Consider the following 6,840-nt stretch of genomic DNA (forward strand, 5'->3'; position numbering starts at 1 on the left):
TGTTAGATAACTGTTATGACAGAACAAGTGTTTAGTGCACTAACTCCAGTACTACAGACATTTAAGACTGCATAATCTATGCCTGATACTTACTGTGAAAATATATAATGCTATCATTTCATGAAGATAGCACTTTGTCACAAAGAGATACCATCTGTTCATGACTTTTATTAGGGTTGACTACCTTTCCATTATGCTTATCCTTTTTCCTGCATATACTATTAAAGAATATATACTGCTCTGTTTACCTGAGTTAGTACAGATCTCTCCACACCACTCTTCATTTTGTGGCACCTTTTGAACAAGTCAAACAAGTAATGCACACTTTGCAAGACTGACAGTGCCACACTGATTTCTAAATCCACTAATCAATGTTGTGGTAGACATCTGCAAAGACACATATTTTCAAGCACAGAGTATGGTATATTAATATTCTGAAATCAGACTATGTCCCTTGCATATCTAAAGTTCCCCTGAAGTACAGAAGCAGTTTAAGTACTTCAAGGCAAGTTGAACATTCAACAAGGCACTGTATTGTTACCAGTGGTAGTAACTCCTTTCATCTGCCAAGACAAGGGACTACAGATTTAGCTAAGATTGGAAGAGCAATTAAAATGCAAAACGGGAGAAGTAACTTGTGTGGACTGATCTTTTTCAAAAGCAAAAAAGGGACAGGTAACATAATGCATTTCACGTAATCACTTACCAATTTAGCAGAACTTGTAGCTTTGATTTCACTAATATACCAGTGAGGTGAGAAACTGCAAAATCTCTAGTGAGTGGAGGAGAATTTCTTTGTTGGCAGCGAGAACCATGTTCTTTTAAATACAAGATCATTAATCAAGATAAAATCATTTTTTGCACTCAAGGTTGTGTTTGCAACAGGAAATTTCAAGCAAATCACACCATAACGTACTCCTAATTAACACTTAACTATTGCAAATCACTACCAACATTTTCACAACCAAAAGGGGATCTGCATTATCTTACTAATAACTTATTAAAATGGTCAAGATCTTCCTGGAGACTGTAAGAGAACCTAGAAAGTTCAACAAAAAGAGACAGTACAAATTCTGTGATGACCTTTTCTGGATGCAGTTACTTTTAGCGTATGAAAACCCAAGCAACAATTGCAACATCTCAGCATCACACACAAGTGTGTTATATCACATCTACAAAAGGGACACTCTTAAATGGTTCGCGTTACAATTCTCAGCTTAGTGAAATCCATTGCCAGGACAAAAATATACAAACCATAGATACAGCAGTTAATTTTTTTACTTACAGAAACAACCTGGAAATGACTGAATGTTCTCTAGACCGTATTTTGTCGTTGTATTTACTGGGAGACAAAAAACGTTACGTTTCACTGATGAATTGGAAGAGTGGATTTTAGTGCAGCTTCTCAATCTTTTAGGTCAAAGACATCAAAACTATTTGGTATTTTCTTACTAAATACATATTGGCTCATCACAGCCCATTTCACATTTCTTTTAATCAGACTGGTTTTATCATACTTCAGCAGAAGGGAGATGCCATTATGCACTTTTTCTTCTCAAGAACCAGTTTATTCTGAAAAGATTGCTGCTCTTTCTCCAAATTTCTAGGGCTAGCTGGATAAAACCAATATTCTTGTCCACAATTGTCTATACCACTACTGTTCAAAATAATTAAATATCTGGAATAATAATGAAATGATTTTACTGAAAAAGATTACTATCTATTATTTTCTTTATATTAATTCAGCATTGCCAAGACCAACTCCACAAAACAGAACGTTGCTAATTTCAGCAGTTTTGTAGGTCCAACTATAAATTCTCAGCAAATAGAATCATGATGGACTCCTCAGCACTTGCTTAGATGATAAAACAGTAATTTGGAATAGGATAAATGTAGTTACCATCAGGAGATAGCGGCTGTCAATAGTGAGGTAAATCCAAGACAAAACAGGCTGTATTGAGATGATCAGATTTTGGAGTTTCTAAGAAGCATTATTGTTTTTATCTCAGGCAAGAGTCATTCATAGATGGCTTTTTTGTTTGTTTGTTTTCTGTTTTTTGGGTTTTTTCCCCCACTAACACAAGGCATGGATTTTGCTGCTGGAGAATAGCAGCCATTTCTCCTCTAAACTGAACCAAACTGATACATGTATCACTCCCAGCATCATTAACAACAACTGTTATACTCAATAAACCTACAGAAGGCAATGGATGGACAGATTGTAACCAATATATATTTTTAAACAGGTAAATAAAGAAGCGAGGAAAATTACCAATGATACTGGCTTTTGGGGCACCCTTAAGCTTTCCAGCTTCTTCAGGATAGCTATTCATGATTTCGACTTACTTTCCCCAGCTGTAACATATGTTACAATGACAACTTTTTCCTGTAACACAAACCAAGACAGGGCAAAATCTCTAGGAATTGAAAATGAGCAACTATCTATACAGGTGGTCAAAATAAGGAAAACAGTATTCTAGCATTGGACTAGAATTAAATGATTTTTCTTACAAACCAATTATAATTTGCACTTTCCCTGAATGTTCTGTATCGATGATTATTTCTTGGAACATCTTTACAAAGAACACTGTTCCTGTGGTTTTACGTACATTCTCTTCCAAAGTTTACTGAACCACCAGTATCCTTAACTTCTAGAGGAAGAGCAAACAGGAGAATTGGAATACTGAGCAGTATGGAGCCTGCTATGTCATTATTACAGATCCTGCTACTTCCCTGTCTCAATACTATTTTTTTCATCAGAAGAAAAAAAAAACAGAAAAAGAAGGAGAAGACTGAAAAAGTTACAATAGCACTGAGTGCTGTACTCAGGTCCCTCAGGTATTGTAAGTTGCCTGTACTCTACTTTTTTTTTTTTATTATTCAATGTTCTATCTCAAAAAATGTAACAATCCTTACTTGCAGTTGTTTGTTCTTAAGAGTCAGGAACTCTTATCTTTCTAAAAGAAGTCACTTTGGGCCCTGTGACTCTTTCACAATGCTATCACTGAGATCAACAGTTAACAGCTACACTATAGAGAATCACATTACCTCCTCAATTCACACGCTATCCATAAATTCAAGCCATATCTTGCCTGTACTTCATGTCCTATGTCACTCAATATGTCCTATTTTTATCCCAAATATTAAATGCTATTGCACTTTTCTATACTATCTTCAAAACTATCAAGAAAAAGACAATATATTAGATATGAAAGAAATATACTGGATATTAAAACGTAAAAAGACATTGCAACCTTGTCCTTGACAGATGTATTGCACCAATCACTAGAAGATATGGCTGTCTACTTTTCTTTTTACTGACTTATCATACCACTACATTTTGAGTTGAACTGCCAGATAGGAAAAGGAGAGTTTCTTCTAAAATCTTAGAGAAATAACTTGTGCATCAAGTATTGTAAGAGCCTATAAGTAAGCTACAGAGTTCCTGGAAACATTCTGATATTGAATAGAATAAAAGTAAAAGCCTAAAATAAGAGTTACATGCCTATGCATATGTGAAATAGTTTGCTGGTATCTGCTAATGCAGATAGATCAATCATTAGAAGAGTCAGTGCCCTTTACTCTTGTGTAGTTCTGAACAATTTTGACCTCTTTGAAAATGAATCACAGCATCTTGCACCTATCACTTAGTCTGAAATCTCAAACACCTGAAGTGCAACATTCTTAGGGGATTAGTCAGTACAGCTGAGTAATTCCCACAGCTGTAGAGGGGAGAGTGGAAGCATCTCTCTTGTTTCAAGTTATTGTTCTTAAGATAAAGACTTTATCTAAGCAACTTTCACTTAACTTCTTGTGGGTTTTTGTGGTTTTCATTTTCTTTAAGGGATCTGAAAGACTTCTCAAAAGATTTCCTCCTTAGCATTAGTGTCTAGAGTTAAAGGAAAAATATTCTCAATTCATATATTCTAAATTTAGCAATGGGTTACACTTTCATGAGAGTTAAACTTTGCTCAACGCTCTGTCAGTGTAAGTGGTTTAATTTGAATTACATGGAATAGGAAAAAGTCAGCTACATCTTCTCTCCCAAGATGTAGCATTCTTCAAATTCAAATACAGAAAACTCTAAAATAAAATGCAAACCAGCAAGCAAATATGTAAACCTGTTCACCTAGCTACAGGTAAATCAGTGGTTTATTCAAGAAGAGATTTTAAAAGGACATTCCCAAAAGAAAATACAGAAATTATCACACAATTATCACACGCATCAATTAGGAAAGATGTTTATGTTGCTATCATTAATATAATTGAATGCTTTTATGTATATTCAAGTCATCTGTAAACTATACAGATCTGATTTTACAGATCTTGTAACAAAGGTAACACAAAGCTTCAGGCAAACTGCAAAATTTCCAGAGTAGTTCCAGACCACCCTTAGATTAGAGCTGATATTTAATTTAGCTTAAAATTTGATACCAAATTTTCAGTTTAAAAAATGCTCTAAATCTTTATTCACTAAAGATCTCATTGAAGTGTCAAAAGCAATAACACTGAACTTTAAGTACCAATTTAATTTTTCAATTCATTTTTCCTTAAACCAGACAGTTATCACATATCACATTTTTGACAGGTTGCCCCACATACAAATTCACTTTTCTGTATGTTCCTTCTTCAAGCAACCAGAATCTCTCCAAGGTTTATCTTTCATTCACATTATTTTCTTTATATACTTTTTTGCTCCAAAAACCACTGTTATTCTCTCTTTAGATTCACCTATAGGTATGTTTTTCCCCCACCTACTTTAATGCAATTTAATGAAGTTAGTCTTGGGTCATAAACCACACTGTGAAAAAGAGAAAATTTTATGTCAGTGAGCTACGTAGTGCTAACACAGATTATTTTCTCAAGTGTGCGTTAGTCAGATAATTTGACTGATGGTGAGAACAAATACCAAAGCATATGAGAGCCCTCTGAAGTTACGTAATATATGGAATTTGCACCATGGTTGAAAAGGACAAAGGGATGACAAAAGATGAGCAGTGTTACTGATAATATTAATGTGAAAAAGAATATGAAATACCTTTCTCAACTGATTTTCAAACTTTTAGGGAGTAACTTACTGCAGTCTTATCTGCAACAAAACAGCCATTTTTGCTCATGTTTCTTCCTCATTTTGTGTATCAGCAAAACCTAGCAAATTGCTGGCAGGCCTAGAATTGGAATAGATTCATTTTTTATGTACTGGATAAACATAATGCCAAGGTTCATACAGACAGATCTCAGAGAAATCAAAAAGCTTTCTTACCTATGAAATATTCCACAAGCAGAAAAGGCAATTTCATTTGTGACTAAAGCACTAGACTGAATATTAGGGTTTAATCATCTCAATTCTTCTCTGTGCTCTAAACGTAGGTTATTTCAATGATATATTTGTCTCAATTCTTTCTCCTTAGTGAGATAATAAAAATCAAATCTCCTTTGCAAACTTTTGGATGTAAGCGTGAAAAGTACCATGCCACTATATTATTTTAATAATCAGATGAAATAGGAATAGTCAATTTTTAAACGTCAATGAACATTCAAAGTTAAAATAAAACATTCTTGAGACACACAAGAATGGCATTTGCAAGCAACTTATATGCAAGGAATCAACAAGCATTAGAGGAGAGTATGCAGCAGGTTGACTCTTCTTCAAAGAAACTTAGAGAGCATAAAGTGACTCATAAACATGTGTTCAATACAGCAAAAATCACAAACTAGTACAATTACACTTTAAACTTGATAGCAAATTTTAAACTAAGTATCATTTACTATTCCTGCATAGTTTGCCTGTATAAAATAGTTGGGTTTTGTTGGTGGTGGGTTCTGTTCATTTATTTTTAATCAACCAAGGACCTAGAAAAGTCATTTTTCTAATATAAATACAGATAAGATTCAAATAAAACATTAAATCACTTACTTCACAGAAAATGTATTTTATAGTGAATGAAAAATAAAGGATTTGTCCCTTCCTACTGGAAGCAAAGAAGCCAAGAAGCTGTATTTTCCTCAAAGCTGTAAAACTTGCCTAAAAATCAATGTAAAGGAAGGTAATTAAGTACATGATAGTAATACTTCCTTCAAAACTTAGCCATGACTGAAATGGCAGATATTTGTATGAATTTCTTTGCACACATTTTACAACATCAGTGTAGCTAAACTGTTTATTTCAGAAGAACTCATACATACAAACATGATTTTAGAAAGTTCACATGCAACAAACTGTAATAAATGTTTGTATATTTTAGTAACACAACCTTCACAAAACTGCACACAAGAAAACTATTCAAATTACAAAGGAACACCTTGGAATGTTGATTTTAACAAGTTTTTTTTTCTAAGTTCTTCTTTGTACAACTAACAATCTGTCCTTTCAACATTTTAACTGAAAATACAAATTTTTTTAAAAGGAATATCTATGCAAATTAAATATAAAACAAGGCTATTTTCACAAAACACAAAATGCTTGACTTACTTTTTTTAAATACTCAATGTTTCTAAAATGTTGTGGAGTTGATAAATTGTCATGAATTTAACACACACTCCCTCCAATTAAAAAAAAAAAAAAAAGTGGTTCTGAAAATAAATCAACAATTCCCTAGTGCACACATAAAGAGAAAAGATCAAAAGCAGTAACTGGTATCTTTCCTTCCAGTGTTAATTAGTAATTACAAATCTTAGCTTCATTAGTATCTACTTTGAAATAGTTTTTTTTTTGTTTGTTTTAGTTTCGTTTTGGCGGTGGAAGGGGATCTTACATAAACAAATCCTGCAGCAGAACTCATGAAATTAAGCAGTTTTGAAACTGCTTGTTTTCATCACAGTTGCAAAAAGATGGGAATG

The sequence above is a fragment of the Tetrao urogallus genome (assembly GCF_951394365.1).
Source record: "Tetrao urogallus genome assembly, chromosome: 4".
Taxonomy (NCBI): domain Eukaryota; kingdom Metazoa; phylum Chordata; class Aves; order Galliformes; family Phasianidae; genus Tetrao; species Tetrao urogallus.